Genomic DNA, 27991 nt, shown 5'->3' with positions numbered 1-27991 from the left:
CAGGTAGCAAGCACAGAGTGCTTTCCTCGTTAGTATAGTGGATAGTATCTCCGCCTGTCACGCGGAAGACTGGGGTTCGATTCCCCAACGGGGAGGTGGTGCCTGTGTGTTTTGCTTTTTGGATACTCAGTTTTCATTGCAAATTCAAAGAAAATTGCCAAGTTTCCACCCGGTTTCGAGCTGGGGACCTTTCGCGTGTTAGGCGAATGTGATAACCACTACACCATGGAAACAGACACTGGCGTTTACTCTGTTGGCAGGATTGGCAAACAGCATAGCTGTCTGGCATTCCCGATTTTAGTGACAGTTTTCCCTCTACGCCTGTCCAGGTAGCAAGCACAGAGTCCTTTCCTCGTTAGTATAGTGGATAGTATCTCTGCCTGTCACGCGCAAGACTGTGGTTAGATTCCCTGAAGGGGAGGTGAGTGCAGGTGCAATTCAATTTTTGGATACTCAATTTTCATTGCAAATACAAAGAAAATTACCCTGTTTCCCACCCTGTTTCGAGTTGGGAACCTTTCGCGTGTGAGCCGAATGTGATAACCACTACACCATGGAAACAGACACTGGCATTTATCCTGTTGGCAGGATTGGCAAACAGCATAGCTGTCTGGCATTCACAAGTTTAGTGACAGTTTTACCTCTACGCCTGTCCAGGTCGCAAGCACAGAATCCTTTCTTCGTTAGTATAGTGGATAGTATCTCCTCCTGTCACGCGGAAGACTGGGGTTCGATTCCCCAACGGGGAGGTGGTGCCTGTGTGTTTTGCTTTTTGGATACTCAGTTTTCATTGCAAATACAAAGAAAATTACCCTGTTTCCCACCCTGTTTCGAGTTGGGAACCTTCCGCGTGTGAGCCGAATGTGATAACCACTACACCATGGAAACAGACGCTGGCGTTTATCCTGTTGGCAGGATTGGCAAACAGCATAGCTGTCTGGCATTCACAAGTTTAGTGACAGTTTTACCTCTACGCCTGTCCAGGTCGCAAGCACAGAATCCTTTCCTCGTTAGTATAGTGGATAGTATCTTCTCCTGTCACGCGGAAGACTGGGGTGAGATGCCCCAACGGGCACTTGGTACCTGTGCTATTGTATTTTTGGATACTCAGTTTTCATTGCAAATTCAAAGAAAATTGCCAAGTTTCCACCCGGTTTCGAGCTGGGGACCTTTCGCGTGTGAGGCGAATGTGATAACCACTACACCATGGAAACAGACACTGGCTTTTATCCTGTTGGCAGGATTGGCAAACAGCATAGCTGTCTTGCATTCCCGATTTTAGTGACAGTTTTCCCTCTACGCCTGTCCAGGTAGCAAGCACAGAGTCCTTTCCTCGTTAGTATAGTGGATAGTATCTCCGCCTGTCACGCGGAAGACTGGGGTTCGATTCCCCAACGGGGAGGTGGTGCCTGTGTGTTTTGCTTTTTGGACACTCAGTTTTCATTGCAAATACAAAGAAAATTACCCTGTTTCCCACCCTGTTTCGAGTTGGGAACCTTTCGCGTGTGAGCCGAATGTGATAACCACTACACCATGGAAACAGACACTGGCGTTTATCCTGTTGGCAGGATTGGCAAACCGCATAGCTGTCTGGCATTAAGTTTAGTGACAATTTTACCTCTACGCCTGTCCAGGTCGCAAGCACAGAATCCTTTCGTCGTTAGTATAGTGGATAGTATCTCCTCCTGTCACGCGGAAGACTGGGGTTCGATTCCCCAACGGGGAGGTGGTGCCTGTGTGTTTTGCTTTTTGGATACTCAGTTTTCATTGCAAATACAAAGAAAATTACCCTGTTTCCCACCCTTTTTCGAGTTGGGAACCTTCCGCGTGTGAGCCGAATGTGATAACCACTACACCATGGAAACAGACGCTGGTGTTTATCCTGTTGGCAGGATTGGAAAACAGCATAGCTGTCTGGCATTCCCTATTTTAGTGACAGTTTTCCTTCTATGCCTGTCCAGGTAGCAAACACAGAGTCCTTTCCTCGTTAGTATTGTGGATAGTATCTTCTCCTGTCACGCGGAAGACTGGGGTGAGATGCCCCAACGGGCACTTGGTACCTGTGCTATTGTATTTTTGGATGCTCAGTTTTCATTGCAAATTCAAAGAAAATTGCCAAGTTTCCACCCGGTTTCGAGCTGGGGACCTTTCGCGTGTGAGGCGAATGTGATAACCACTACACCATGGAAACAGACACTGGCGTTTATCCTGTTGGCAGGATTGGCAAACAGCATAGCTGTCTTGCATTCCCGATTTTAGTGACAGTTTTCCCTCTACGCCTGTCCAGGTAGCAAGCACAGAGTCCTTTCCTCGTTAGTATAGTGGATAGTATCTCCGCCTGTCACGCGGAAGACTGGGGTTCGATTCCCCAACGGGGAGGTGGTGCCTGTGTGTTTTGCTTTTTGGATACTCAGTTTTCATTGCAAATTCAAAGAAAATTGCCAAGTTTCCACCCGGTTTCGAGCTGGGGACCTTTCTCGTGTTAGGCGAATGTGATAACCACTACACCATGGAAACAGACACTGGCGTTTACTCTGTTGGCCGGATTGGCAAACAGCATAGCTGTCTGGCATTCCCGATTTTAGTGACAGTTTTCCCTCTACGCCTGTCCAGGTAGCAAGCACAGAGTCCTTTCCTCGTTAGTATAGTGGATAGTATCTCTGCCTGTCACGCGCAAGACTGTGGTTAGATTCCCTGAAGGGGAGGTGAGTGCAGGTGCAATTCAGTTTTTGGATACTCAGTTTTCATTGCAAATACAAAGAAAATTACCCTGTTTCCCACCCGGTTTCGAGTTGGGAACCTTTCGCTTGTGAGGAGAATGTGATAACCACTACACCATGGAAACAGACACTGGCGTTTATCCTGTTGGCAGTATTGGCAAACAGCATAGCTGTCTTGCATTCCCGATTTTAGTGACAGTTTTCCCTCTACGCCTGTCCAGGTAGCAAGCACAGAGTCCTTTCCTCGTTAGTATAGTGGATAGTATCTCCGCCTGTCACGCGGAAGACTGGGGTTCGATTCCCCAACGGGGAGGTGGTGCCTGTGTGTTTTGCTTTTTGGACACTCAGTTTTCATTGCAAATACAAAGAAAATTACCCTGTTTCCCACCCTGTTTCGAGTTGGGAACCTTTCGCGTGTGAGCCGAATGTGATAACCACTACACCATGGAAACAGACACTGGCGTTTATCCTGTTGGCAGGATTGGCAAACCGCATAGCTGTCTGGCATTAAGTTTAGTGACAATTTTACCTCTAAGCCTGTCCAGGTCGCAAGCACAAAATACTTTCGTCGTTAGTATAGTGGATAGTATCTCCGCCTGTCACGCGGAAGACTGGGGTTCGATTCCCCGACGGGGAGGTGGTGCCTGTGTGTTTTGCTTTTTGGACACTCAGTTTTCATTGCAAATACAAAGAAAATTACCCTGTTTCCCACCCTGTTTCGAGTTGGGAACCTTCCGCGTGGGAGCCGAATGTGATAACCACTACACCATGGAAACAGACGCTGGCGTTTATCCTGTTGGCAGGATTGGCAAACAGCATAGCTGTCTGGCATTCACAAGTTTAGTGACAGTTTTACCTCTACGCCTGTCCAGGTCTCAAGCACAGAATCCTTTCCTCGTTAGTATAGTGGATAGTATCTCCTCCTGTCACGCGGAAGACTGGGGTTCGATTCCCCAACGGGGAGGTGGTGCCTGTGTGTTTTGCTTTTTGGATACTCAGTTTTCATTGCAAATACAAAGAAAATTACCCTGTTTCCCACCCTGTTTCGAGTTGGGAACCTTCCGCGTGTGAGCCGAATGTGATAACCACTACACCATGGAAACAGACGCTGGCGTTTATCCTGTTGGCAGGATTGGCAAACAGCATAGCTGTCTGGCATTCACAAGTTTAGTGGCAGTTTTACCTCTACGCCTGTCCAGGTCGCAAGCACAGAATCCTTTCCTCGTTAGTATAGTGGATAGTATCTCTGCCTGTCACGCGCAAGACTGTGGTTAGATTCCCTGAAGGGGAGGTGAGTGCAGGTGCAATTCAGTTTTTGGATACTCAGTTTTCATTGCAAATACAAAGAAAATTACCCTGTTTCCCACCCGGTTTCGAGTTGGGAACCTTTCGCTTGTGAGGAGAATGTGATAACCACTACACCATGGAAACAGACACTGGCGTTTATCCTGTTGGCAGTATTGGCAAACAGCATAGCTGTCTTGCATTCCCGATTTTAGTGACAGTTTTCCCTCTACGCCTGTCCAGGTAGCAAGCACAGAGTCCTTTCCTCGTTAGTATAGTGGATAGTATCTCCGCCTGTCACGCGGAAGACTGGGGTTCGATTCCCAAACGGGGAGGTGGTGCCTGTGTGTTTTGCTTTTTGGACACTCAGTTTTCATTGCAAATACAAAGAAAATTACCCTGTTTCCCACCCTGTTTCGAGTTGGGAACCTTTCGCGTGTGAGCCGAATGTGATAACCACTACACCATGGAAACAGACACTGGCGTTTATCCTGTTGGCAGGATTGGCAAACCGCATAGCTGTCTGGCATTAAGTTTAGTGACAATTTTACCTCTAAGCCTGTCCAGGTCGCAAGCACAGAATCCTTTCGTCGTTAGTATAGTGGATAGTATCTCCTCCTGTCACGCGGAAGACTGGGGTTCGATTCCCCAACGGGGAGGTGGTGCCTGTGTGTTTTGCTTTTTGGATACTCAGTTTTCATTGCAAATACAAAGAAAATTACCCTGTTTCCCACCCTTTTTCGAGTTGGGAACCTTCCGCGTGTGAGCCGAATGTGATAACCACTACACCATGGAAACAGACGCTGGTGTTTATCCTGTTGGCAGGATTGGAAAACAGCATAGCTGTCTGGCATTCCCTATTTTAGTGACAGTTTTCCTTCTATGCCTGTCCAGGTAGCAAACACAGAGTCCTTTCCTCGTTAGTATAGTGGATAGTATCTCCTCCTGTCACGCGGAAGACTGGGGTTCGATTCCCCAACGGGGAGGTGGTGCCTGTGTGTTTTGCTTTTTGGATACTCAGTTTTCATTGCAAATACAAAGAAAATTACCCTGTTTCCCACCCTGTTTCGAGTTGGGAACCTTCCGCGTGTGAGCCGAATGTGATAACCACTACACCATGGAAACAGACGCTGGTGTTTATCCTGTTGGCAGGATTGGAAAACAGCATAGCTGTCTGGCATTCCCTATTTTAGTGACAGTTTTCCTTCTATGCCTGTCCAGGTAGCAAACACAGAGTCCTTTCCTCCTTAGTATTGTGGATAGTATCTTCTCCTGTCACGCGGAAGACTGGGGTGAGATGCCCCAACGGGCACTTGGTACCTGTGCTATTGTATTTTTGGATACTCAGTTTTCATTGCAAATTCAAAGAAAATTGCCAAGTTTCCACCCGGTTTCGAGCTGGGGACCTTTCGCGTGTGAGGCGAATGTGATAACCACTACACCATGGAAACAGACACTGGCGTTTATCCTGTTGGCAGGATTGGCAAACGGCATAGCTGTCTTGCATTCCCGATTTTAGTGACAGTTTTCCCTCTACGCCTGTCCAGGTAGCAAGCACAGAGTCCTTTCCTCGTTAGTATAGTGGATAGTATCTCCGCCTGTCACGCGGAAGACTGGGGTTCGATTCCCCAACGGGGAGGTGGTGCCTGTGTGTTTTGCTTTTTGGATACTCAGTTTTCATTGCAAATTCAAAGAAAATTGCCAAGTTTCCACCCGGGGACCTTTCGCATGTTAGGCGAATGTGATAACCACTACACCATGGAAACGGACACTGGCGTTTACTCTGTTGGCCGGATTGGCAAACAGCATAGCTGTCTGGCATTCCCGATTTTAGTGACAGTTTTCCCTCTACGCCTGTCCAGGTAGCAAGCACAGAGTCCTTTCCTCGTTAGTATAGTGGATAGTATCTCTGCCTGTCACGCGCAAGACTGTGGTTAGATTCCCTGAAGGCGAGGTGAGTGCAGGTGCAATTCAATTTTTGGATACTCAGTTTTCATTGCAAATTCAAAGAAAATTGCCAAGTTTCCACCCGGTTTCGAGCTGGGGACCTTTCGCGTGTGAGGCGAATGTGATAACCACTACACCATGGAAACAGACACTGGCGTTTATCCTGTTGGCAGGATTGGCAAACGGCATAGCTGTCTTGCATTCCCGATTTTAGTGACAGTTTTACCTCTACGCCTGTCCAGGTCGCAAGCACAGAATCCTTTCCTCGTTAGTATAGTGGATAGTATCTCCTCCTGTCACGCGGAAGACTGGGGTTCGATTCCCCAACGGGGAGGTGGTGCCTGTGTGTTTTGCTTTTTGGATACTCAGTTTTCATTGCAAATACAAAGAAAATTACCCTGTTTCCCACCCTGTTTCGAGTTGGGAAACTTCAGCGTGTGAGCCGAATGTGATAACCACTACACCATGGAAACAGACGCTGGCGTTTATCCTGTTGGCAGGATTGGCAAACAGCATAGCTGTCTGGCATTCACGTTTAGTGACAGTTTTACCTCTACGCCTGTCCAGGTCTCAAGCACAGAATCCTTTCCTCGTTAGTATAGTGGATAGTATCTCCTCCTGTCACGCGGAAGACTGGGGTTCGATTCCCCAACGGGGAGGTGGTCCCTGTGTGTTTTGCTTTTTGGATACTCAGTTTTCATTGCAAATACAAAGAAAATTACCCTGTTTCCCACCCTGTTTCGAGTTGGGAACCTTTCGCGTGTGAGCCGAATGTGATAACCACTACACCATGGAAACAGACACTGGCGTTTATCCTGTTGGCAGGATTGGCAAACAGCATAGCTGTCTGGCATTCCCGATTTTAGTGACAGTTTTCCCTCTACGCCTGTCCAGGTAGCAAGCACAGAGTCCTTTCCTCGTTAGTATAGTGGATAGTATCTCCTCCTGTCACGCGGAAGACTGGGGTTCGATTCCCCAACGGGGAGGTGGTCCCTGTGTGTTTTGCTTTTTGGATACTCAGTTTTCATTGCAAATACAAAGAAAATTACCCTGTTTCCCACCCTGTTTCGAGTTGGGAACCTTCCTCGTGTGAGCCGAATGTGATAACCACTACACCATGGAAACAGACGCTGGCGTTTATCCTGTTGGCAGGATTGGCAAACAGCATAGCTGTCTGGCATTCCCGATTTTAGTGACAGTTTTCCCTCTACGCCTGTCCAGGTAGCAAGCACAGAGTCCTTTCCTCGTTAGTATAGTGGATAGTATCTCCGCCTGTCACGTGGAAGACTGGGGTTCGATTCCCCAACGGGGAGGTGGTGCCTGTGTGTTTTGCTTTTTGGATACTCAGTTTTCATTGCAAATTCAAAGAAAATTGCAAAGTTTCCACCCGGTTTCGAGCTGGGGACCTTTCGCGTGTTAGGCGAATGTGATAACCACTACACCATGGAAACAGACACTGGTGTTTACTCTGTTGGCCGGATTGGCAAACAGCATAGCTGTCTGGCATTCCCGATTTTAGTGACAGTTTTCCCTCTACGCCTGTCCAGGTAGCAAGCACAGAGTCCTTTCCTCGTTAGTATCGTGGATAGTATCTCTGCCTGTCACGCGCAAGACTGTGGTTAGATTCCCTGAAGGGGAGGTGAGTGCAGGTGCAATTCAGTTTTTGGATACTCAGTTTTCATTGCAAATACAAAGAAAATTACACTGTTTCCCACCCGGTTTCGAGTTGGGAACCTTTCGCTTGTGAGGAGAATGTGATAACCACTACACCATGGAAACAGACACTGGCGTTTATCCTGTTGGCAGTATTGGCAAACAGCATAGCTGTCTTGCATTCCCGATTTTAGTGACAGTTTTCCCTCTACGCCTGTCCAGGTAGCAAGCACAGAGTCCTTTCCTCGTTAGTATAGTGGATAGTATCTCCGCCTGTCACGCGGAAGACTGGGGTTCGATTCCCCAACGGGGAAGGTGGTGCCTGTGTGTTTTCCTTTTTGGACACTCAGTTTTCATTGCAAATACAAAGAAAATTACCCTGTTTCCCACCCTGTTTCGAGTTGGGAACCTTTCGCGTGTGAGCCGAATGTGATAACCACTACACCATGGAAACAGACACTGGCGTTTATCCTGTTGGCAGGATTGGCAAACCGCATAGCTGTCTGGCATTAAGTTTAGTGACAATTTTACCTCTAAGCCTGTCCAGGTCGCAAGCACAGAATCCTTTCGTCGTTAGTATAGTGGATAGTATCTCCTCCTGTCACGCGGAAGACTGGGGTTCGATTCCCCAACGGGGAGGTGGTGCCTGTGTGTTTTGCTTTTTGGATACTCAGTTTTCATTGCAAATACAAAGAAAATTACCCTGTTTCCCACCCTTTTTCGAGTTGGGAACCTTCCGCGTGTGAGCCGAATGTGATAACCACTACACCATGGAAACAGACGCTGGTGTTTATCCTGTTGGCAGGATTGGAAAACAGCATAGCTGTCTGGCATTCCCTATTTTAGTGACAGTTTTCCTTCTATGCCTGTCCAGGTAGCAAACACAGAGTCCTTTCCTCGTTAGTATAGTGGATAGTATCTCCTCCTGTCACGCGGAAGACTGGGGTTCGATTCCCCAACGGGGAGGTGGTGCCTGTGTGTTTTGCTTTTTGGATACTCAGTTTTCATTGCAAATACAAAGAAAATTACCCTGTTTCCCACCCTGTTTCGAGTTGGGAACCTTCCGCGTGTGAGCCGAATGTGATAACCACTACACCATGGAAACAGACGCTGGTGTTTATCCTGTTGGCAGGATTGGAAAACAGCATAGCTGTCTGGCATTCCCTATTTTAGTGACAGTTTTCCTTCTATGCCTGTCCAGGTAGCAAACACAGAGTCCTTTCCTCGTTAGTATTGTGGATAGTATCTTCTCCTGTCACGCGGAAGACTGGGGTGAGATGCCCCAACGGGCACTTGGTACCTGTGCTATTGTATTTTTGGATACTCAGTTTTCATTGCAAATTCAAAGAATATTGCCAAGTTTCCACCCGGTTTCGAGCTGGGGACCTTTCGCGTGTGAGGCGAATGTGATAACCACTACACCATGGAAACAGACACTGGCGTTTATCCTGTTGGCAGGATTGGCAAACAGCATAGCTGTCTTGCATTCCCGATTTTAGTGACAGTTTTCCCTCTACGCCTGTCCAGGTAGCAAGCACAGAGTGCTTTCCTCGTTAGTATAGTGGATAGTATCTCCGCCTGTCACGCGGAAGACTGGGGTTCGATACCCCAACGGGGAGGTGGTGCCTGTGTGTTTTGCTTTTTGGATACTCAGTTTTCATTGCAAATTCAAAGAAAATTGCCAAGTTTCCACCCGGTTTCGAGCTGGGGACCTTTCGCGTGTTAGGCGAATGTGATAACCACTACACCATGGAAACAGACACTGGCGTTTACTCTGTTGGCAGGATTGGCAAACAGCATAGCTGTCTGGCATTCCCGATTTTAGTGACAGTTTTCCCTCTACGCCTGTCCAGGTAACAAGCACAGAGTCCTTTCCTCGTTAGTATAGTGGATAGTATCTCTGCCTGTCACGCACAAGACTGTGGTTAGATTCCCTGAAGGGGAGGTGAGTGCAGGTGCAATTCAATTTTTGGATACTCAATTTTCATTGCAAATACAAAGAAAATTACCCTGTTTCCCACCCTGTTTCGAGTTGGGAACCTTTCGCGTGTGAGCCGAATGTGATAACCACTACACCATGGAAACAGACACTGGCGTTTATCCTGTTGGCAGGATTGGCAAACAGCATAGCTGTCTGGCATTAAGTTTAGTGACAGTTTTACCTCTACGCCTGTCCAGGTCGCAAGCACAGAATCCTTTCCTCGTTAGTATAGTGGATAGTATCTCCTCCTGTCACGCGGAAGACTGGGGTTCGATTCCCCAACGGGGAGGTGGTGCCTGTGTGTTTTGCTTTTTGGATACTCAGTTTTCATTGCAAATACAAAGAAAATTACCCTGTTTCCCACCCTGTTTCGAGTTGGGAACCTTCCGCGTGTGAGCCGAATGTGATAACCACTACACCATGGAAACAGACGCTGGCGTTTATCCTGTTGGCAGGATTGGCAAACAGCATAGCTGTCTGGCATTCACAAGTTTAGTGACAGTTTTACCTCTACGCCTGTCCAGGTCGCAAGCACAGAATCCTTTCCTCGTTAGTGTAGTGGATAGTATCTCCGCCTGTCACGCGGAAGACTGGGGTTCGATTCCCCAACGGGGAGGTGGTGCCTGTGTATTTTGCTTTTTGGACACTCAGTTTTCATTGCAAATACAAAGAAAATTACCCTGTTTCCCACCCTGTTTCGAGTTGGGAACCTTCCGCGTGTGAGCCGAATGTGATAACCACTACACCATGGAAACAGACGCTGGTGTTTATCCTGTTGGCAGGATTGGAAAACAGCATAGCTGTCTGGCATTCCCTATTTTAGTGACAGTTTTCCTTCTATGCCTGTCCAGGTAGCAAACACAGAGTCCTTTCCTCGTTAGTATTGTGGATAGTATCTTCTCCTGTCACGCGGAAGACTGGGGTGAGATGCCCCAACGGGCACTTGGTACCTGTGCTATTGTATTTTTGGATACTCAGTTTTCATTGCAAATTCAAAGAAAATTGCCAAGTTTCCACCCGGTTTCGAGCTGGGGACCTTTCGCGTGTGAGGCGAATGTGATAACCACTACACCATGGAAACAGACACTGGCGTTTATCCTGTTGGCAGGATTGGCAAACAGCATAGCTGTCTTGCATTCCCGATTTTAGTGACAGTTTTCCCTCTACGCCTGTCCAGGTAGCAAGCACAGAGTGCTTTCCTCGTTAGTATAGTGGATAGTATCTCCGCCTGTCACGCGGAAGACTGGGGTTCGATTCCCCAACGGGGAGGTGGTGCCTGTGTGTTTTGCTTTTTGGATACTCAGTTTTCATTGCAAATTCAAAGAAAATTGCCAAGTTTCCACCCGGTTTCGAGCTGGGGACCTTTCGCGTGTTAGGCGAATGTGATAACCACTACACCATGGAAACAGACACTGGCGTTTACTCTGTTGGCAGGATTGGCAAACAGCATAGCTGTCTGGCATTCCCGATTTTAGTGACAGTTTTCCCTCTACGCCTGTCCAGGTAGCAAGCACAGAGTCCTTTCCTCGTTAGTATAGTGGATAGTATCTCTGCCTGTCACGCGCAAGACTGTGGTTAGATTCCCTGAAGGGGAGGTGAGTGCAGGTGCAATTCAATTTTTGGATACTCAATTTTCATTGCAAATACAAAGAAAATTACCTTGTTTCCCACCCTGTTTCGAGTTGGGAACCTTTCGCGTGTGAGCCGAATGTGATAACCACTACACCATGGAAACAGACACTGGCGTTTATCCTGTTGGCAGGATTGGCAAACAGCATAGCTGTCTGGCATTCACAAGTTTAGTGACAGTTTTACCTCTACGCCTGTCCAGGTCGCAAGCACAGAATCCTTTCCTCGTTAGTATAGTGGATAGTATCTCCTCCTGTCACGCGGAAGACTGGGGTTCGATTCCCCAACGGGGAGGTGGTGCCTGTGTGTTTTGCTTTTTGGATACTCAGTTTTCATTGCAAATACAAAGAAAATTACCCTGTTTCCCACCCTGTTTCGAGTTGGGAACCTTCCGCGTGTGAGCCGAATGTGATAACCACTACACCATGGAAACAGACGCTGGCGTTTATCCTGTTGGCAGGATTGGCAAACAGCATAGCTGTCTGGCATTCACAAGTTTAGTGACAGTTTTACCTCTACGCCTGTCCAGGTCGCAAGCACAGAATCCTTTCCTCGTTAGTATAGTGGATAGTATCTTCTCCTGTCACGCGGAAGACTGGGGTGAGATGCCCCAACGGGCACTTGGTACCTGTGCTATTGTATTTTTGGATACTCAGTTTTCATTGCAAATTCAAAGAAAATTGCCAAGTTTCCACCCGGTTTCGAGCTGGGGACCTTTCGCGTGTTAGGCGAATGTGATAACCACTACACCATGGAAACAGACACTGGCGTTTACTCTGTTGGCAGGATTGGCAAACAGCATAGCTGTCTGGCATTCCCGATTTTAGTGACAGTTTTCCCTCTACGCCTGTCCAGGTAACAAGCACAGAGTCCTTTCCTCGTTAGTATAGTGGATAGTATCTCTGCCTGTCACGCACAAGACTGTGGTTAGATTCCCTGAAGGGGAGGTGAGTGCAGGTGCAATTCAATTTTTGGATACTCAATTTTCATTGCAAATACAAAGAAAATTACCCTGTTTCCCACCCTGTTTCGAGTTGGGAACCTTTCGCGTGTGAGCCGAATGTGATAACCACTACACCATGGAAACAGACACTGGCGTTTATCCTGTTGGCAGGATTGGCAAACAGCATAGCTGTCTGGCATTAAGTTTAGTGACAGTTTTACCTCTACGCCTGTCCAGGTCGCAAGCACAGAATCCTTTCCTCGTTAGTATAGTGGATAGTATCTCCTCCTGTCACGCGGAAGACTGGGGTTCGATTCCCCAACGGGGAGGTGGTGCCTGTGTGTTTTGCTTTTTGGATACTCAGTTTTCATTGCAAATACAAAGAAAATTACCCTGTTTCCCACCCTGTTTCGAGTTGGGAACCTTCCGCGTGTGAGCCGAATGTGATAACCACTACACCATGGAAACAGACGCTGGCGTTTATCCTGTTGGCAGGATTGGCAAACAGCATAGCTGTCTGGCATTCACAAGTTTAGTGACAGTTTTACCTCTACGCCTGTCCAGGTCGCAAGCACAGAATCCTTTCCTCGTTAGTGTAGTGGATAGTATCTCCGCCTGTCACGCGGAAGACTGGGGTTCGATTCCCCAACGGGGAGGTGGTGCCTGTGTGTTTTGCTTTTTGGACACTCAGTTTTCATTGCAAATACAAAGAAAATTACCCTGTTTCCCACCCTGTTTCGAGTTGGGAACCTTCCGCGTGTGAGCCGAATGTGATAACCACTACACCATGGAAACAGACGCTGGTGTTTATCCTGTTGGCAGGATTGGAAAACAGCATAGCTGTCTGGCATTCCCTATTTTAGTGACAGTTTTCCTTCTATGCCTGTCCAGGTAGCAAACACAGAGTCCTTTCCTCGTTAGTATTGTGGATAGTATCTTCTCCTGTCACGCGGAAGACTGGGGTGAGATGCCCCAACGGGCACTTGGTACCTGTGCTATTGTATTTTTGGATACTCAGTTTTCATTGCAAATTCAAAGAAAATTGCCAAGTTTCCACCCGGTTTCGAGCTGGGGACCTTTCGCGTGTGAGGCGAATGTGATAACCACTACACCATGGAAACAGACACTGGCGTTTATCCTGTTGGCAGGATTGGCAAACAGCATAGCTGTCTTGCATTCCCGATTTTAGTGACAGTTTTCCCTCTACGCCTGTCCAGGTAGCAAGCACAGAGTGCTTTCCTCGTTAGTATAGTGGATAGTATCTCCGCCTGTCACGCGGAAGACTGGGGTTCGATTCCCCAACGGGGAGGTGGTGCCTGTGTGTTTTGCTTTTTGGATACTCAGTTTTCATTGCAAATTCAAAGAAAATTGCCAAGTTTCCACCCGGTTTCGAGCTGGGGACCTTTCGCGTGTTAGGCGAATGTGATAACCACTACACCATGGAAACAGACACTGGCGTTTACTCTGTTGGCAGGATTGGCAAACAGCATAGCTGTCTGGCATTCCCGATTTTAGTGACAGTTTTCCCTCTACGCCTGTCCAGGTAGCAAGCACAGAGTCCTTTCCTCGTTAGTATAGTGGATAGTATCTCTGCCTGTCACGCGCAAGACTGTGGTTAGATTCCCTGAAGGGGAGGTGAGTGCAGGTGCAATTCAATTTTTGGATACTCAATTTTCATTGCAAATACAAAGAAAATTACCTTGTTTCCCACCCTGTTTCGAGTTGGGAACCTTTCGCGTGTGAGCCGAATGTGATAACCACTACACCATGGAAACAGACACTGGCGTTTATCCTGTTGGCAGGATTGGCAAACAGCATAGCTGTCTGGCATTCACAAGTTTAGTGACAGTTTTACCTCTACGCCTGTCCAGGTCGCAAGCACAGAATCCTTTCCTCGTTAGTATAGTGGATAGTATCTCCTCCTGTCACGCGGAAGACTGGGGTTCGATTCCCCAACGGGGAGGTGGTGCCTGTGTGTTTTGCTTTTTGGATACTCAGTTTTCATTGCAAATACAAAGAAAATTACCCTGTTTCCCACCCTGTTTCGAGTTGGGAACCTTCCGCGTGTGAGCCGAATGTGATAACCACTACACCATGGAAACAGACGCTGGCGTTTATCCTGTTGGCAGGATTGGCAAACAGCATAGCTGTCTGGCATTCACAAGTTTAGTGACAGTTTTACCTCTACGCCTGTCCAGGTCGCAAGCACAGAATCCTTTCCTCGTTAGTATAGTGGATAGTATCTTCTCCTGTCACGCGGAAGACTGGGGTGAGATGCCCCAACGGGCACTTGGTACCTGTGCTATTGTATTTTTGGATACTCAGTTTTCATTGCAAATTCAAAGAAAATTGCCAAGTTTCCACCCGGTTTCGAGCTGGGGACCTTTCGCATGTGAGGCGAATGTGATAACCACTACACCATGGAAACAGACACTGGCGTTTATCCTGTTGGCAGGATTGGCAAACAGCATAGCTGTCTTGCATTCCCGATTTTAGTGACAGTTTTCCCTCTACGCCTGTCCAGGTAGCAAGCACAGAGTCCTTTCCTCGTTAGTATAGTGGATAGTATCTCCGCCTGTCACGCGGAAGACTGGGGTTCGATTCCCCAACGGGGAGGTGGTGCCTGTGTGTTTTGCTTTTTGGACACTCAGTTTTCATTGCAAATACAAAGAAAATTACCCTGTTTCCCACCCTGTTTCGAGTTGGGAACCTTTCGCGTGTGAGCCGAATGTGATAACCACTACACCATGGAAACAGACACTGGCGTTTATCCTGTTGGCAGGATTGGCAAACCGCATAGCTGTCTGGCATTAACTTTAGTGACAATTTTACCTCTACACCTGTCCAGGTCGCAAGCACAGAATCCTTTCGTCGTTAGTATAGTGGATAGTATCTCCTCCTGTCACGCGGAAGACTGGGGTTCGATTCCCCAACGGGGAGGTGGTGCCTGTGTGTTTTGCTTTTTGGATACTCAGTTTTCATTGCAAATTCAAAGAAAATTGCCAAGTTTCCACCCGGTTTCGAGCTGGGGACCTTTCGCGTGTTAGGCGAATGTGATAACCACTACACCATGGAAACAGACACTGGCGTTTACTCTGTTGGCCGGATTGGCAAACAGCATAGCTGTCTGGCATTCCCGATTTTAGTGACAGTTTTCCCTCTACGCCTGTCCAGGTAGCAAGCACAGAGTCCTTTCCTCGTTAGTATAGTGGATAGTATCTCTGCCTGTCACGCGCAAGACTGTGGTTAGATTCCCTGAAGGGGAGGTGAGTGCAGGTGCAATTCTGTTTTTGGATACTCAGTTTTCATTGCAAATACAAAGAAAATTACCCTGTTTCCCACCCGGTTTCGAGTTGGGAACCTTTCGCTTGTGAGGAGAATGTGATAACCACTACACCATGGAAACAGACACTGGCGTTTATCCTGTTGGCAGTATTGGCAAACAGCATAGCTGTCTTGCATTCCCGATTTTAGTGACAGTTTTCCCTCTACGCCTGTCCAGGTAGCAAGCACAGAGTCCTTTCCTCGTTAGTATAGTGGATAGTATCTCCGCCTGTCACGCGGAAGACTGGGGTTCGATTCCCCAACGGGGAGGTGGTGCCTGTGTGTTTTGCTTTTTGGACACTCAGTTTTCATTGCAAATACAAAGAAAATTACCCTGTTTCCCACCCTGTTTCGAGTTGGGAACCTTTCGCGTGTGAGCCGAATGTGATAACCACTACACCATGGAAACAGACACTGGCGTTTATCCTGTTGGCAGGATTGGCAAACCGCATAGCTGTCTGGCATTAAGTTTAGTGACAATTTTACCTCTAAGCCTGTCCAGGTCGCAAGCACAGAATACTTTCGTCGTTAGTATAGTGGATAGTATCTCCGCCTGTCACGCGGAAGACTGGGGTTCGATTCCCCGACGGGGAGGTGGTGCCTGTGTGTTTTGCTTTTTGGACACTCAGTTTTCATTGCAAATACAAAGAAAATTACCCTGTTTCCCACCCTGTTTCGAGTTGGGAACCTTCCGCGTGGGAGCCGAATGTGATAACCACTACACCATGGAAACAGACGCTGGCGTTTATCCTGTTGGCAGGATTGGCAAACAGCATAGCTGTCTGGCATTCACAAGTTTAGTGACAGTTTTACCTCTACGCCTGTCCAGGTCTCAAGCACAGAATCCTTTCCTCGTTAGTATAGTGGATAGTATCTCCTCCTGTCACGCGGAAGACTGGGGTTCGATTCCCCAACGGGGAGGTGGTGCCTGTGTGTTTTGCTTTTTGGATACTCAGTTTTCATTGCAAATACAAAGAAAATTACCCTGTTTCCCACCCTGTTTCGAGTTGGGAACCTTCCGCGTGTGAGCCGAATGTGATAACCACTACACCATTGAAACAGACGCTGGCGTTTATCCTGTTGGCAGGATTGGCAAACAGCATAGCTGTCTGGCATTCACAAGTTTAGTGACAGTTTTACCTCTACGCCTGTCCAGGTCGCAAGCACAGAATCCTTTCCTCGTTAGTATAGTGGATAGTATCTCTGCCTGTCACGCGCAAGACTGTGGTTAGATTCCCTGAAGGGGAGGTGAGTGCAGGTGCAATTCAGTTTTTGGATACTCAGTTTTCATTGCAAATACAAAGAAAATTACCCTGTTTCCCACCCGGTTTCGAGTTGGGAACCTTTCGCTTGTGAGGAGAATGTGATAACCACTACACCATGGAAACAGACACTGGCGTTTATCCTGTTGGCAGTATTGGCAAACAGCATAGCTGTCTTGCATTCCCGATTTTAGTGACAGTTTTCCCTCTACGCCTGTCCAGGTAGCAAGCACAGAGTCCTTTCCTCGTTAGTATAGTGGATAGTATCTCCGCCTGTCACGCGGAAGACTGGGGTTCGATTCCCAAACGGGGAGGTGGTGCCTGTGTGTTTTGCTTTTTGGACACTCAGTTTTCATTGCAAATACAAAGAAAATTACCCTGTTTCCCACCCTGTTTCGAGTTGGGAACCTTTCGCGTGTGAGCCGAATGTGATAACCACTACACCATGGAAACAGACACTGGCGTTTATCCTGTTGGCAGGATTGGCAAACCGCATAGCTGTCTGGCATTAAGTTTAGTGACAATTTTACCTCTAAGCCTGTCCAGGTCGCAAGCACAGAATCCTTTCGTCGTTAGTATAGTGGATAGTATCTCCTCCTGTCACGCGGAAGACTGGGGTTCGATTCCCCAACGGGGAGGTGGTGCCTGTGTGTTTTGCTTTTTGGATACTCAGTTTTCATTGCAAATACAAAGAAAATTACCCTGTTTCCCACCCTTTTTCGAGTTGGGAACCTTCCGCGTGTGAGCCGAATGTGATAACCACTACACCATGGAAACAGACGCTGGTGTTTATCCTGTTGGCAGGATTGGAAAACAGCATAGCTGTCTGGCATTCCCTATTTTAGTGACAGTTTTCCTTCTATGCCTGTCCAGGTAGCAAACACAGAGTCCTTTCCTCGTTAGTATAGTGGATAGTATCTCCTCCTGTCACGCGGAAGACTGGGGTTCGATTCCCCAACGGGGAGGTGGTGCCTGTGTGTTTTGCTTTTTGGATACTCAGTTTTCATTGCAAATACAAAGAAAATTACCCTGTTTCCCACCCTGTTTCGAGTTGGGAACCTTCCGCGTGTGAGCCGAATGTGATAACCACTACACCATGGAAACAGACGCTGGTGTTTATCCTGTTGGCAGGATTGGAAAACAGCATAGCTGTCTGGCATTCCCTATTTTAGTGACAGTTTTCCTTCTATGCCTGTCCAGGTAGCAAACACAGAGTCCTTTCCTCCTTAGTATTGTGGATAGTATCTTCTCCTGTCACGCGGAAGACTGGGGTGAGATGCCCCAACGGGCACTTGGTACCTGTGCTATTGTATTTTTGGATACTCAGTTTTCATTGCAAATTCAAAGAAAATTGCCAAGTTTCCACCCGGTTTCGAGCTGGGGACCTTTCGCGTGTGAGGCGAATGTGATAACCACTACACCATGGAAACAGACACTGGCGTTTATCCTGTTGGCAGGATTGGCAAACGGCATAGCTGTCTTGCATTCCCGATTTTAGTGACAGTTTTCCCTCTACGCCTGTCCAGGTAGCAAGCACAGAGTCCTTTCCTCGTTAGTATAGTGGATAGTATCTCCGCCTGTCACGCGGAAGACTGGGGTTCGATTCCCCAACGGGGAGGTGGTCCCTGTGTGTTTTGCTTTTTGGATACTCAGTTTTCATTGCAAATTCAAAGAAAATTGCCAAGTTTCCACCCGGGGACCTTTCGCGTGTTAGGCGAATGTGATAACCACTACACCATGGAAATGGACACTGGCGTTTACTCTGTTGGCCGGATTGGCAAACAGCATAGCTGTCTGGCATTCCCGATTTTAGTGACAGTTTTCCCTCTACGCCTGTCCAGGTAGCAAGCACAGAGTCCTTTCCTCGTTAGTATAGTGGATAGTATCTCTGCCTGTCACGCGCAAGACTGTGGTTAGATTCCCTGAAGGCGAGGTGAGTGCAGGTGCAATTCAATTTTTGGATACTCAGTTTTCATTGCAAATACAAAGAAAATTACCCTGTTTCCCACCCTGTTTCGAGTTGGGAACCTTTCGCGTGTGAGCCGAATGTGATAACCACTACACCATGGAAACAGACACTGGCGTTTATCCTGTTGGCAGGATTGGCAAACAGCATAGCTGTCTGGCATTCACAAGTTTAGTGACAGTTTTACCTCTACGCCTGTCCAGGTCGCAAGCACAGAATCCTTTCCTCGTTAGTATAGTGGATAGTATCTCCTCCTGTCACGCGGAAGACTGGGGTTCGATTCCCCAACGGGGAGGTGGTGCCTGTGTGTTTTGCTTTTTGGATACTCAGTTTTCATTGCAAATACAAAGAAAATTACCCTGTTTCCCACCCTGTTTCGAGTTGGGAAACTTCCGCGTGTGAGCCGAATGTGATAACCACTACACCATGGAAACAGACGCTGGCGTTTATCCTGTTGGCAGGATTGGCAAACAGCATAGCTGTCTGGCATTCACGTTTAGTGACAGTTTTACCTCTACGCCTGTCCAGGTCTCAAGCACAGAATCCTTTCCTCGTTAGTATAGTGGATAGTATCTCCTCCTGTCACGCGGAAGACTGGGGTTCGATTCCCCAACGGGGAGGTGGTCCCTGTGTGTTTTGCTTTTTGGATACTCAGTTTTCATTGCAAATACAAAGAAAATTACCCTGTTTCCCACCCTGTTTCGAGTTGGTAACCTTTCGCGTGTGAGCCGAATGTGATAACCACTACACCATGGAAACAGACACTGGCGTTTATCCTGTTGGCAGGATTGGCAAACAGCATAGCTGTCTGGCATTCCCGATTTTAGTGACAGTTTTCCCTCTACGCCTGTCCAGGTAGCAAGCACAGAGTCCTTTCCTCGTTAGTATAGTGGATAGTATCTCCTCCTGTCACGCGGAAGACTGGGGTTCGATTCCCCAACGGGGAGGTGGTGCCTGTGTGTTTTGCTTTTTGGATACTCAGTTTTCATTGCAAATACAAAGAAAATTACCCTGTTTCCCAACCTGTTTCGAGTTGGGAACCTTCCGCGTGTGAGCCGAATGTGATAACCACTACACCATGGAAACAGACGCTGGCGTTTATCCTGTTGGCAGGATTGGCAAACAGCATAGCTGTCTGGCATTCCCGATTTTAGTGACAGTTTTCCCTCTACGCCTGTCCAGGTAGCAAGCACAGAGTCCTTTCCTCGTTAGTATAGTGGATAGTATCTCCGCCTGTCACGCGGAAGACTGGGGTTCGATTCCCCAACGGGGAGGTGGTGCCTGTGTGTTTTGCTTTTTGGATACTCAGTTTTCATTGCAAATTCAAAGAAAATTTCCAAGTTTCCACCCGGTTTCGAGCTGGGGACCTTTCGCGTGTTAGGCGAATGTGATAACCACTACACCATGGAAACAGACACTGGCGTTTACTCTGTTGGCCGGATTGGCAAACAGCATAGCTGTCTGGCATTCCCGATTTTAGTGACAGTTTTCCCTCTACGCCTGTCCAGGTAGCAAGCACAGAGTCCTTTCCTCGTTAGTATAGTGGATAGTATCTCTGCCTGTCACGCGCAAGACTGTGGTTAGATTCCCTGAAGGGGAGGTGAGTGCAGGTGCAATTCAGTTTTTGGATACTCAGTTTTCATTGCAAATACAAAGAAAATTACCCTGTTTCCCACCCGGTTTCGAGTTGGGAACCTTCCGCGTGTGAGCCGAATGTGATAACCACTACACCATGGAAACAGACGCTGGTGTTTATCCTGTTGGCAGGATTGGAAAACAGCATAGCTGTCTGGCATTCCCTATTTTAGTGACAGTTTTCCTTCTATGCCTGTCCAGGTAGCAAACACAGAGTCCTTTCCTCGTTAGTATAGTGGATAGTATCTCCTCCTGTCACGCGGAAGACTGGGGTTCGATTCCCCAACGGGGAGGTGGTGCCTGTGTGTTTTGCTTTTTGGATACTCAGTTTTCATTGCAAATACAAAGAAAATTACCCTGTTTCCCACCCTGTTTCGAGTTGGGAACCTTCCGCGTGTGAGTCGAATGTGATAACCACTACACCATGGAAACAGACGCTGGTGTTTATCCTGTTGGCAGGATTGGAAAACAGCATAGCTGTCTGGCATTCCCTATTTTAGTGACAGTTTTCCTTCTATGCCTGTCCAGGTAGCAAACACAGAGTCCTTTCCTCGTTAGTATTGTGGATAGTATCTTCTCCTGTCACGCGGAAGACTGGGGTGAGATGCCCCAACGGGCACTTGGTACCTGTGCTATTGTATTTTTGGATACTCAGTTTTCATTGCAAATTCAAAGAATGTTGCCAAGTTTCCACCCGGTTTCGAGCTGGGGACCTTTCGCGTGTGAGGCGAATGTGATAACCACTACACCATGGAAACAGACACTGGCGTTTATCCTGTTGGCAGGATTGGCAAACAGCATAGCTGTCTTGCATTCCCGATTTTAGTGACAGTTTTCCCTCTACGCCTGTCCAGGTAGCAAGCACAGAGTGCTTTCCTCGTTAGTATAGTGGATAGTATCTCCGCCTGTCACGCGGAAGACTGGGGTTCGATTCCCCAACGGGGAGGTGGTGCCTGTGTGTTTTGCTTTTTGGATACTCAGTTTTCATTGCAAATACAAAGAAAATTACCCTGTTTCCCACCCTTTTTCGAGTTGGGAACCTTCCGCGTGTGAGCCGAATGTGATAACCACTACACCATGGAAACAGACGCTGGTGTTTATCCTGTTGGCAGGATTGGAAAACAGCATAGCTGTCTGGCATTCCCTATTTTAGTGACAGTTTTCCTTCTATGCCTGTCCAGGTAGCAAACACAGAGTCCTTTCCTCATTAGTATAGTGGATAGTATCTCCGCCTGTCACGCGGAAGACTGGGGTTCGATTCCCAAACGGGGAGGTGGTGCCTGTGTGTTTTGCTTTTTGGACACTCAGTTTTCATTGCAAATACAAAGAAAATTACCCTGTTTCCCACCCTGTTTCGAGTTGGGAACCTTTCGCGTGTGAGCCGAATGTGATAACCACTACACCATGGAAACAGACACTGGCGTTTATCCTGTTGGCAGGATTGGCAAACCGCATAGCTGTCTGGCATTAAGTTTAGTGACAATTTTACCTCTAAGCCTGTCCAGGTCGCAAGCACAGAATCCTTTCGTCGTTAGTATAGTGGATAGTATCTCCTCCTGTCACGCGGAAGACTGGGGTTCGATTCCCCAACGGGGAGGTGGTGCCTGTGTGTTTTGCTTTTTGGATACTCAGTTTTCATTGCAAATACAAAGAAAATTACCCTGTTTCCCACCCTTTTTCGAGTTGGGAACCTTCCGCGTGTGAGCCGAATGTGATAACCACTACACCATGGAAACAGACGCTGGTGTTTATCCTGTTGGCAGGATTGGAAAACAGCATAGCTGTCTGGCATTCCCTATTTTAGTGACAGTTTTCCTTCTATGCCTGTCCAGGTAGCAAACACAGAGTCCTTTCCTCGTTAGTATAGTGGATAGTATCTCCTCCTGTCACGCGGAAGACTGGGGTTCGATTCCCCAACGGGGAGGTGGTGCCTGTGTGTTTTGCTTTTTGGATACTCAGTTTTCATTGCAAATACAAAGAAAATTACCCTGTTTCCCACCCTGTTTCGAGTTGGGAACCTTCCGCGTGTGAGCCGAATGTGATAACCACTACACCATGGAAACAGACGCTGGTGTTTATCCTGTTGGCAGGATTGGAAAACAGCATAGCTGTCTGGCATTCCCTATTTTAGTGACAGTTTTCCTTCTATGCCTGTCCAGGTAGCAAACACAGAGTCCTTTCCTCCTTAGTATTGTGGATAGTATCTTCTCCTGTCACGCGGAAGACTGGGGTGAGATGCCCCAACGGGCACTTGGTACCTGTGCTATTGTATTTTTGGATACTCAGTTTTCATTGCAAATTCAAAGAAAATTGCCAAGTTTCCACCCGGTTTCGAGCTGGGGACCTTTCGCGTGTGAGGCGAATGTGATAACCACTACACCATGGAAACAGACACTGGCGTTTATCCTGTTGGCAGGATTGGCAAACGGCATAGCTGTCTTGCATTCCCGATTTTAGTGACAGTTTTCCCTCTACGCCTGTCCAGGTAGCAAGCACAGAGTCCTTTCCTCGTTAGTATAGTGGATAGTATCTCCGCCTGTCACGCGGAAGACTGGGGTTCGATTCCCCAACGGGGAGGTGGTGCCTGTGTGTTTTGCTTTTTGGATACTCAGTTTTCATTGCAAATTCAAAGAAAATTGCCAAGTTTCCACCCGGGGACCTTTCGCGTGTTAGGCGAATGTGATAACCACTACACCATGGAAATGGACACTGGCGTTTACTCTGTTGGCCGGATTGGCAAACAGCATAGCTGTCTGGCATTCCCGATTTTAGTGACAGTTTTCCCTCTACGCCTGTCCAGGTAGCAAGCACAGAGTCCTTTCCTCGTTAGTATAGTGGATAGTATCTCTGCCTGTCACGCGCAAGACTGTGGTTAGATTCCCTGAAGGCGAGGTGAGTGCAGGTGCAATTCAATTTTTGGATACTCAGTTTTCATTGCAAATACAAAGAAAACTAGAGCTGCGAGCAGCTATAAAGGGCCCTCGCAGCCCGGGCCACGTTGGGGTCCTTGCACGTTGTGGTACTTGCATGTTGGGGTACTGGCACATTGGGGTACTGGCATATTGGAAGCAAAATTTCTTTGAAAATGGCATAATAAACGTTGACATGTAGAATATTTTTTTGCCAGTGTGTGTGTCAAGCTCAACGGGTTTTGGTGATTGTTAAGACCTGCAAAAATCAGCGTCCTTTTTTATTTTTAGGCAATGAGTTGCCCTGATTGGTATTTTTTTGTAAAAGTGTATATACACATCATCGCTCGTTGTACTCATTGCACAATGTTACTTTTATTGTCCAAAGGGGCAATCAAAAATGAATAAAACAAAATGGAAACGTACATACGTTTGGATCGGTGTCAAGCCAGTGAACAATTTGAGTGGTGGAAACTAAAAGAATATTCATAAATGACTTAGTTATCACACTTAGAATGAGTGTACATTTTTTGTACAAAATACCGTATGTGGGGTATTTTTTTTTCATGCCTCAAGGGCTAGGTGGCGCTGCATATATAACTGAATGTTGTCATAGAGATAACTTCAGGCCTTGACGATAAACATACATGTCAAGTTTGGGATTTTTTGGAGCATGTCCCGGGGAGTTATCAAGCATATCCTTTTACATTGCGAAACACAAATTTCGATGCCCCGCCCTCATCATATAGTATTTCGAAAAGTCAAAATTTTTCCCCCTGTCGTTGGCTCAGGTCTTGACATGGTCCAGGCCAAGTCTTAACTCAGTCGGATGAAACGTGTAGGAGAAGTGGGCAAAAGTCTGCCCCCTGTGAATGTGCAAAAATCGTCAAAAATGGGACATTCAAAAATTCGTAGCTCACTTCCTGTTCATTTTAGCATATGGGTACAAGAGACTTTTTTGTAGGTCTTGGGCTCCCTCATACACCTAAAAATATTCGGCGTTCTTGCTTAAACGTACAACCGGGGCTGCTTCGTTAAAAATTTCGAGGGGGCGCTATTGAGTCATTTTTGTAAAAATAGCACAATCAACAATAAAATATTGCTCATTTTACCAGGCCAGATGTGTGTGCCAAGTTTCAGGAGTTTCTGTGCATGTTTAGACCCTCAAAACTGGCGTTGTTTTCTTGGCGAACAGCGCTTAGCCACGCCTACAGCAATTCGCGAAAACTCACAAACTTCGTGTTGTGACATCATGAAGGCCGAAACCCTCATCTGAGCAATTATGAGGTAGGTCCAGTTAACGTGTTTGGAGAAAAACGTAGAAGAAAATTCGTAAGAAAAAAAATTGCCACTAGGTGGCGCTATCAGTTAGATGAAATATAAGTCAGTAGATGTCTTTAGGGCTGGACTCTCATCAAATGTGTGAAATTTTGAGAAGATAGGATCATCTCAGTCAAGTTTATGCAGCTTTTATTTTCACGAAAAATCTTCAGACTTTGCGTCACCGTAGCGGCCACGCCCTTTGGCGAAAAGTTACAATATTCGGTGTGGGGCATGATCAACATCTTAAGGCTTTTCTGACCAATTTTCAAATGGATCCCTTCAACAAGCTCAGAACAGTAGCTAAAAACGTAAAGTATGACATTTATTGTAACCACTAGGTGGCGCTATATGTATAACTGAATTTTATCATATAGATGTTTTCAGGCCGTGACTATTACGTTGCCTGAGAAGTTTGAGATTTTTTGGAGCTTGAACATGGGAGTTATTAAGCATTTGCTCTTTCTGGACAAATGAAATTTTAAAGGCAATATTTGATGCCCCGCCCCCGTCATATAGTATTTCAAAAAGGCAAGATGTTTTGCCCAGTTTTTCTCTCAGGTCTTGAGATGATAAATGCCAAGTTTGAAGTCAATTGGATGAAAAATGTTTGCAAAGGGGGAAAAAGCATGACCACAGTGAATGTGCCAAAATAGGCCAAAATTGGACATTAAAAAATTCATAGCTCACTTCCTGTACATTTTAGCTACATGGTCCCAATAGACTTTTTTGTGCGTCTCGGGGTGCTACACGTGCCTGCCAATTTTTGTTGCTCTAGCTCAAACGTGCCGGGCTTGGTTTTTATTTTTCTACGCTAGGGGGCGCTATCGAGTCGCATTGTTATGACGACTTAATAATATCAAATTTTTCGCCGGGCCTGAGGAGTGTGCAAAGTTCGGTGAGTTTTCGTGAATGTTTAGGTACCCAAAATCGCGATCGTTTGCGGAGAATAAAGAAGAAGAAGAAGAAGAATAATAATAATAATAATAATAATAATAATAATAATAATAATAATAATAATAATAATTTTTACAAAAACAATAGGGACCTCGCAGCGGTCGCTGCTCGGGCCCTAATTACCCTGTTTCCCACCCTGTTTCGAGTTGGGAACCTTTCGCGTGTGAGCCGAATGTGATAACCACTACACCATGGAAACAGACACTGGCGTTTATCCTGTTGGCAGGATTGGCAAACAGCATCGCTGTCTGGCATTCACAAGTTTAGTGACAGTTTTACCTCTACGCCTGTCCAGGTCGCAAGCACAGAATCCTTTCCTCGTTAGTATAGTGGATAGTATCTCCTCCTGTCACGCGGAAGACTGGGGTTCGATTCCCCAACGGGGAGGTGGTGCCTGTGTGTTTTGCTTTTTGGATACTCAGTTTTCATTGCAAATACAAAGAAAATTACCCTGTTTCCCACCCTGTTTCGAGTTGGGAAACTTCCGCGTGTGAGCCGAATGTGATAACCACTACACCATGGAAACAGACGCTGGCGTTTATCCTGTTGGCAGGATTGGCAAACAGCATAGCTGTCTGGCATTCACGTTTAGTGACAGTTTTACCTCTACGCCTGTCCAGGTCTCAAGCACAGAATCCTTTCCTCGTTAGTATAGTGGATAGTATCTCCTCCTGTCACGCGGAAGACTGGGGTTCGATTCCCCAACGGGGAGGTGGTCCCTGTGTGTTTTGCTTTTTGGATACTCAGTTTTCATTGCAAATACAAAGAAAATTACCCTGTTTCCCACCCTGTTTCGAGTTGGGAACCTTTCGCGTGTGAGCCGAATGTGATAACCACTACACCATGGAAACAGACACTGGCGTTTATCCTGTTGGCAGGATTGGCAAACAGCATAGCTGTCTGGCATTCCCGATTTTAGTGACAGTTTTCCCTCTACGCCTGTCCAGGTAGCAAGCACAGAGTCCTTTCCTCGTTAGTATAGTGGATAGTATCTCCTCCTGTCACGCGGAAGACTGGGGTTCGATTCCCCAACGGGGAGGTGGTGCCTGTGTGTTTTGCTTTTTGGATACTCAGTTTTCATTGCAAATACAAAGAAAATTACCCTGTTTCCCAACCTGTTTCGAGTTGGGAACCTTCCGCGTGTGAGCCGAATGTGATAACCACTACACCATGGAAACAGACGCTGGCGTTTATCCTGTTGGCAGGATTGGCAAACAGCATAGCTGTCTGGCATTCCCGATTTTAGTGACAGTTTTCCCTCTACGCCTGTCCAGGTAGCAAGCACAGAGTCCTTTCCTCGTTAGTATAGTGGATAGTATCTCCGCCTGTCACGTGGAAGACTGGGGTTCGATTCCCCAACGGGGAGGTGGTGCCTGTGTGTTTTGCTTTTTGGATACTCAGTTTTCATTGCAAATTCAAAGAAAATTTCCAAGTTTCCACCCGGTTTCGAGCTGGGGACCTTTCGCGTGTTAGGCGAATGTGATAACCACTACACCATGGAAACAGACACTGGCGTTTACTCTGTTGGCCGGATTGGCAAACAGCATAGCTGTCTGGCATTCCCGATTTTAGTGACAGTTTTCCCTCTACGCCTGTCCAGGTAGCAAGCACAGAGTCCTTTCCTCGTTAGTATAGTGGATAGTATCTCTGCCTGTCACGCGCAAGACTGTGGTTAGATTCCCTGAAGGGGAGGTGAGTGCAGGTGCAATTCAGTTTTTGGATACTCAGTTTTCATTGCAAATACAAAGAAAATTACCCTGTTTCCCACCCGGTTTCGAGTTGGGAACCTTCCGCGTGTGAGCCGAATGTGATAACCACTACACCTTGGAAACAGACGCTGGTGTTTATCCTGTTGGCAGGATTGGAAAACAGCATAGCTGTCTGGCATTCCCTATTTTAGTGACAGTTTTCCTTCTATGCCTGTCCAGGTAGCAAACACAGAGTCCTTTCCTCGTTAGTATAGTGGATAGTATCTCCTCCTGTCACGCGGAAGACTGGGGTTCGATTCCCCAACGGGGAGGTGGTGCCTGTGTGTTTTGCTTTTTGGATACTCAGTTTTCATTGCAAATACAAAGAAAATTACCCTGTTTCCCACCCTGTTTCGAGTTGGGAACCTTCCGCGTGTGAGCCGAATGTGATAACCACTACACCATGGAAACAGACTCTGGTGTTTATCCTGTTGGCAGGATTGGAAAACAGCATAGCTGTCTGGCATTCCCTATTTTAGTGACAGTTTTCCTTCTATGCCTGTCCAGGTAGCAAACACAGAGTCCTTTCCTCGTTAGTATTGTGGATAGTATCTTCTCCTGTCACGCGGAAGACTGGGGTGAGATGCCCCAACGGGCACTTGGTACCTGTGCTATTGTATTTTTGGATACTCAGTTTTCATTGCAAATTCAAAGAATGTTGCCAAGTTTCCACCCGGTTTCGAGCTGGGGACCTTTCGCGTGTGAGGCGAATG

The 27991-nt window shown here is 47.0% G+C and overlaps 35 non-coding genes across 35 annotated transcripts in view; 14 read left to right on the top strand and 21 right to left on the bottom strand.

The window, feature by feature from the left end:
* The first annotated feature begins 23 nt into the window (after positions 1-23).
* trnad-guc (transfer RNA aspartic acid (anticodon GUC)) lies at positions 24-95 on the top strand. Its single transcript has one exon. It is a non-coding gene; the product is annotated as a tRNA-Asp (tRNA).
* Positions 96-160: 65 nt separating this feature from the next.
* On the bottom strand, positions 161-233 carry trnav-aac (transfer RNA valine (anticodon AAC)). The gene has a single exon. It is a non-coding gene; the product is annotated as a tRNA-Val (tRNA).
* Positions 234-1141: 908 nt separating this feature from the next.
* Positions 1142-1214, bottom strand: trnav-cac (transfer RNA valine (anticodon CAC)). Its single transcript has one exon. It is a non-coding gene; the product is annotated as a tRNA-Val (tRNA).
* Positions 1215-1330: 116 nt separating this feature from the next.
* Positions 1331-1402, top strand: trnad-guc (transfer RNA aspartic acid (anticodon GUC)). The gene has a single exon. It is a non-coding gene; the product is annotated as a tRNA-Asp (tRNA).
* Positions 1403-2118: 716 nt separating this feature from the next.
* Positions 2119-2191, bottom strand: trnav-cac (transfer RNA valine (anticodon CAC)). Its single transcript has one exon. It is a non-coding gene; the product is annotated as a tRNA-Val (tRNA).
* Positions 2192-2307: 116 nt separating this feature from the next.
* trnad-guc (transfer RNA aspartic acid (anticodon GUC)) lies at positions 2308-2379 on the top strand. Its single transcript has one exon. It is a non-coding gene; the product is annotated as a tRNA-Asp (tRNA).
* Positions 2380-2961: 582 nt separating this feature from the next.
* trnad-guc (transfer RNA aspartic acid (anticodon GUC)) lies at positions 2962-3033 on the top strand. The gene has a single exon. It is a non-coding gene; the product is annotated as a tRNA-Asp (tRNA).
* Positions 3034-5382: 2349 nt separating this feature from the next.
* On the bottom strand, positions 5383-5455 carry trnav-cac (transfer RNA valine (anticodon CAC)). The gene has a single exon. It is a non-coding gene; the product is annotated as a tRNA-Val (tRNA).
* A 116-nt stretch (positions 5456-5571) lies between these two features.
* trnad-guc (transfer RNA aspartic acid (anticodon GUC)) lies at positions 5572-5643 on the top strand. Its single transcript has one exon. It is a non-coding gene; the product is annotated as a tRNA-Asp (tRNA).
* A 381-nt stretch (positions 5644-6024) lies between these two features.
* Positions 6025-6097, bottom strand: trnav-cac (transfer RNA valine (anticodon CAC)). The gene has a single exon. It is a non-coding gene; the product is annotated as a tRNA-Val (tRNA).
* Positions 6098-7329: 1232 nt separating this feature from the next.
* Positions 7330-7402, bottom strand: trnav-aac (transfer RNA valine (anticodon AAC)). Its single transcript has one exon. It is a non-coding gene; the product is annotated as a tRNA-Val (tRNA).
* A 444-nt stretch (positions 7403-7846) lies between these two features.
* On the top strand, positions 7847-7918 carry trnad-guc (transfer RNA aspartic acid (anticodon GUC)). Its single transcript has one exon. It is a non-coding gene; the product is annotated as a tRNA-Asp (tRNA).
* Positions 7919-8962: 1044 nt separating this feature from the next.
* Positions 8963-9035, bottom strand: trnav-cac (transfer RNA valine (anticodon CAC)). The gene has a single exon. It is a non-coding gene; the product is annotated as a tRNA-Val (tRNA).
* A 253-nt stretch (positions 9036-9288) lies between these two features.
* Positions 9289-9361, bottom strand: trnav-aac (transfer RNA valine (anticodon AAC)). Its single transcript has one exon. It is a non-coding gene; the product is annotated as a tRNA-Val (tRNA).
* A 1232-nt stretch (positions 9362-10593) lies between these two features.
* Positions 10594-10666, bottom strand: trnav-cac (transfer RNA valine (anticodon CAC)). The gene has a single exon. It is a non-coding gene; the product is annotated as a tRNA-Val (tRNA).
* Positions 10667-10782: 116 nt separating this feature from the next.
* trnad-guc (transfer RNA aspartic acid (anticodon GUC)) lies at positions 10783-10854 on the top strand. Its single transcript has one exon. It is a non-coding gene; the product is annotated as a tRNA-Asp (tRNA).
* Positions 10855-10919: 65 nt separating this feature from the next.
* Positions 10920-10992, bottom strand: trnav-aac (transfer RNA valine (anticodon AAC)). Its single transcript has one exon. It is a non-coding gene; the product is annotated as a tRNA-Val (tRNA).
* Positions 10993-11900: 908 nt separating this feature from the next.
* Positions 11901-11973, bottom strand: trnav-aac (transfer RNA valine (anticodon AAC)). Its single transcript has one exon. It is a non-coding gene; the product is annotated as a tRNA-Val (tRNA).
* A 1232-nt stretch (positions 11974-13205) lies between these two features.
* trnav-cac (transfer RNA valine (anticodon CAC)) lies at positions 13206-13278 on the bottom strand. The gene has a single exon. It is a non-coding gene; the product is annotated as a tRNA-Val (tRNA).
* Positions 13279-13394: 116 nt separating this feature from the next.
* On the top strand, positions 13395-13466 carry trnad-guc (transfer RNA aspartic acid (anticodon GUC)). The gene has a single exon. It is a non-coding gene; the product is annotated as a tRNA-Asp (tRNA).
* A 65-nt stretch (positions 13467-13531) lies between these two features.
* On the bottom strand, positions 13532-13604 carry trnav-aac (transfer RNA valine (anticodon AAC)). Its single transcript has one exon. It is a non-coding gene; the product is annotated as a tRNA-Val (tRNA).
* A 908-nt stretch (positions 13605-14512) lies between these two features.
* Positions 14513-14585, bottom strand: trnav-cac (transfer RNA valine (anticodon CAC)). Its single transcript has one exon. It is a non-coding gene; the product is annotated as a tRNA-Val (tRNA).
* Positions 14586-14701: 116 nt separating this feature from the next.
* Positions 14702-14773, top strand: trnad-guc (transfer RNA aspartic acid (anticodon GUC)). The gene has a single exon. It is a non-coding gene; the product is annotated as a tRNA-Asp (tRNA).
* Positions 14774-15162: 389 nt separating this feature from the next.
* On the bottom strand, positions 15163-15235 carry trnav-aac (transfer RNA valine (anticodon AAC)). The gene has a single exon. It is a non-coding gene; the product is annotated as a tRNA-Val (tRNA).
* Positions 15236-15679: 444 nt separating this feature from the next.
* Positions 15680-15751, top strand: trnad-guc (transfer RNA aspartic acid (anticodon GUC)). The gene has a single exon. It is a non-coding gene; the product is annotated as a tRNA-Asp (tRNA).
* Positions 15752-18100: 2349 nt separating this feature from the next.
* On the bottom strand, positions 18101-18173 carry trnav-cac (transfer RNA valine (anticodon CAC)). Its single transcript has one exon. It is a non-coding gene; the product is annotated as a tRNA-Val (tRNA).
* A 116-nt stretch (positions 18174-18289) lies between these two features.
* Positions 18290-18361, top strand: trnad-guc (transfer RNA aspartic acid (anticodon GUC)). Its single transcript has one exon. It is a non-coding gene; the product is annotated as a tRNA-Asp (tRNA).
* A 1550-nt stretch (positions 18362-19911) lies between these two features.
* On the top strand, positions 19912-19983 carry trnad-guc (transfer RNA aspartic acid (anticodon GUC)). The gene has a single exon. It is a non-coding gene; the product is annotated as a tRNA-Asp (tRNA).
* Positions 19984-20048: 65 nt separating this feature from the next.
* trnav-aac (transfer RNA valine (anticodon AAC)) lies at positions 20049-20121 on the bottom strand. Its single transcript has one exon. It is a non-coding gene; the product is annotated as a tRNA-Val (tRNA).
* A 908-nt stretch (positions 20122-21029) lies between these two features.
* Positions 21030-21102, bottom strand: trnav-cac (transfer RNA valine (anticodon CAC)). Its single transcript has one exon. It is a non-coding gene; the product is annotated as a tRNA-Val (tRNA).
* Positions 21103-21218: 116 nt separating this feature from the next.
* trnad-guc (transfer RNA aspartic acid (anticodon GUC)) lies at positions 21219-21290 on the top strand. The gene has a single exon. It is a non-coding gene; the product is annotated as a tRNA-Asp (tRNA).
* A 1370-nt stretch (positions 21291-22660) lies between these two features.
* Positions 22661-22733, bottom strand: trnav-cac (transfer RNA valine (anticodon CAC)). Its single transcript has one exon. It is a non-coding gene; the product is annotated as a tRNA-Val (tRNA).
* Positions 22734-22849: 116 nt separating this feature from the next.
* trnad-guc (transfer RNA aspartic acid (anticodon GUC)) lies at positions 22850-22921 on the top strand. Its single transcript has one exon. It is a non-coding gene; the product is annotated as a tRNA-Asp (tRNA).
* Positions 22922-26961: 4040 nt separating this feature from the next.
* trnav-aac (transfer RNA valine (anticodon AAC)) lies at positions 26962-27034 on the bottom strand. Its single transcript has one exon. It is a non-coding gene; the product is annotated as a tRNA-Val (tRNA).
* Positions 27035-27942: 908 nt separating this feature from the next.
* Positions 27943-27991, bottom strand: part of trnav-cac (transfer RNA valine (anticodon CAC)) — a 73-nt gene continuing 24 nt past the window's right edge. Inside the window, exon 1 of the tRNA in view lies at positions 27943-27991. This exon is cut by the window's right edge and continues 24 nt beyond it. This is a non-coding gene — a tRNA (tRNA-Val).

Source organism: Festucalex cinctus, chromosome 19, assembly GCF_051991245.1.
Source record: "Festucalex cinctus isolate MCC-2025b chromosome 19, RoL_Fcin_1.0, whole genome shotgun sequence".
Classification (NCBI taxonomy): Eukaryota; Metazoa; Chordata; class Actinopteri; order Syngnathiformes; family Syngnathidae; genus Festucalex; species Festucalex cinctus.
The sequence above is the reverse complement of the archived record's forward strand: the minus strand, read 5'-3'. Positions and strand labels throughout refer to the sequence as shown.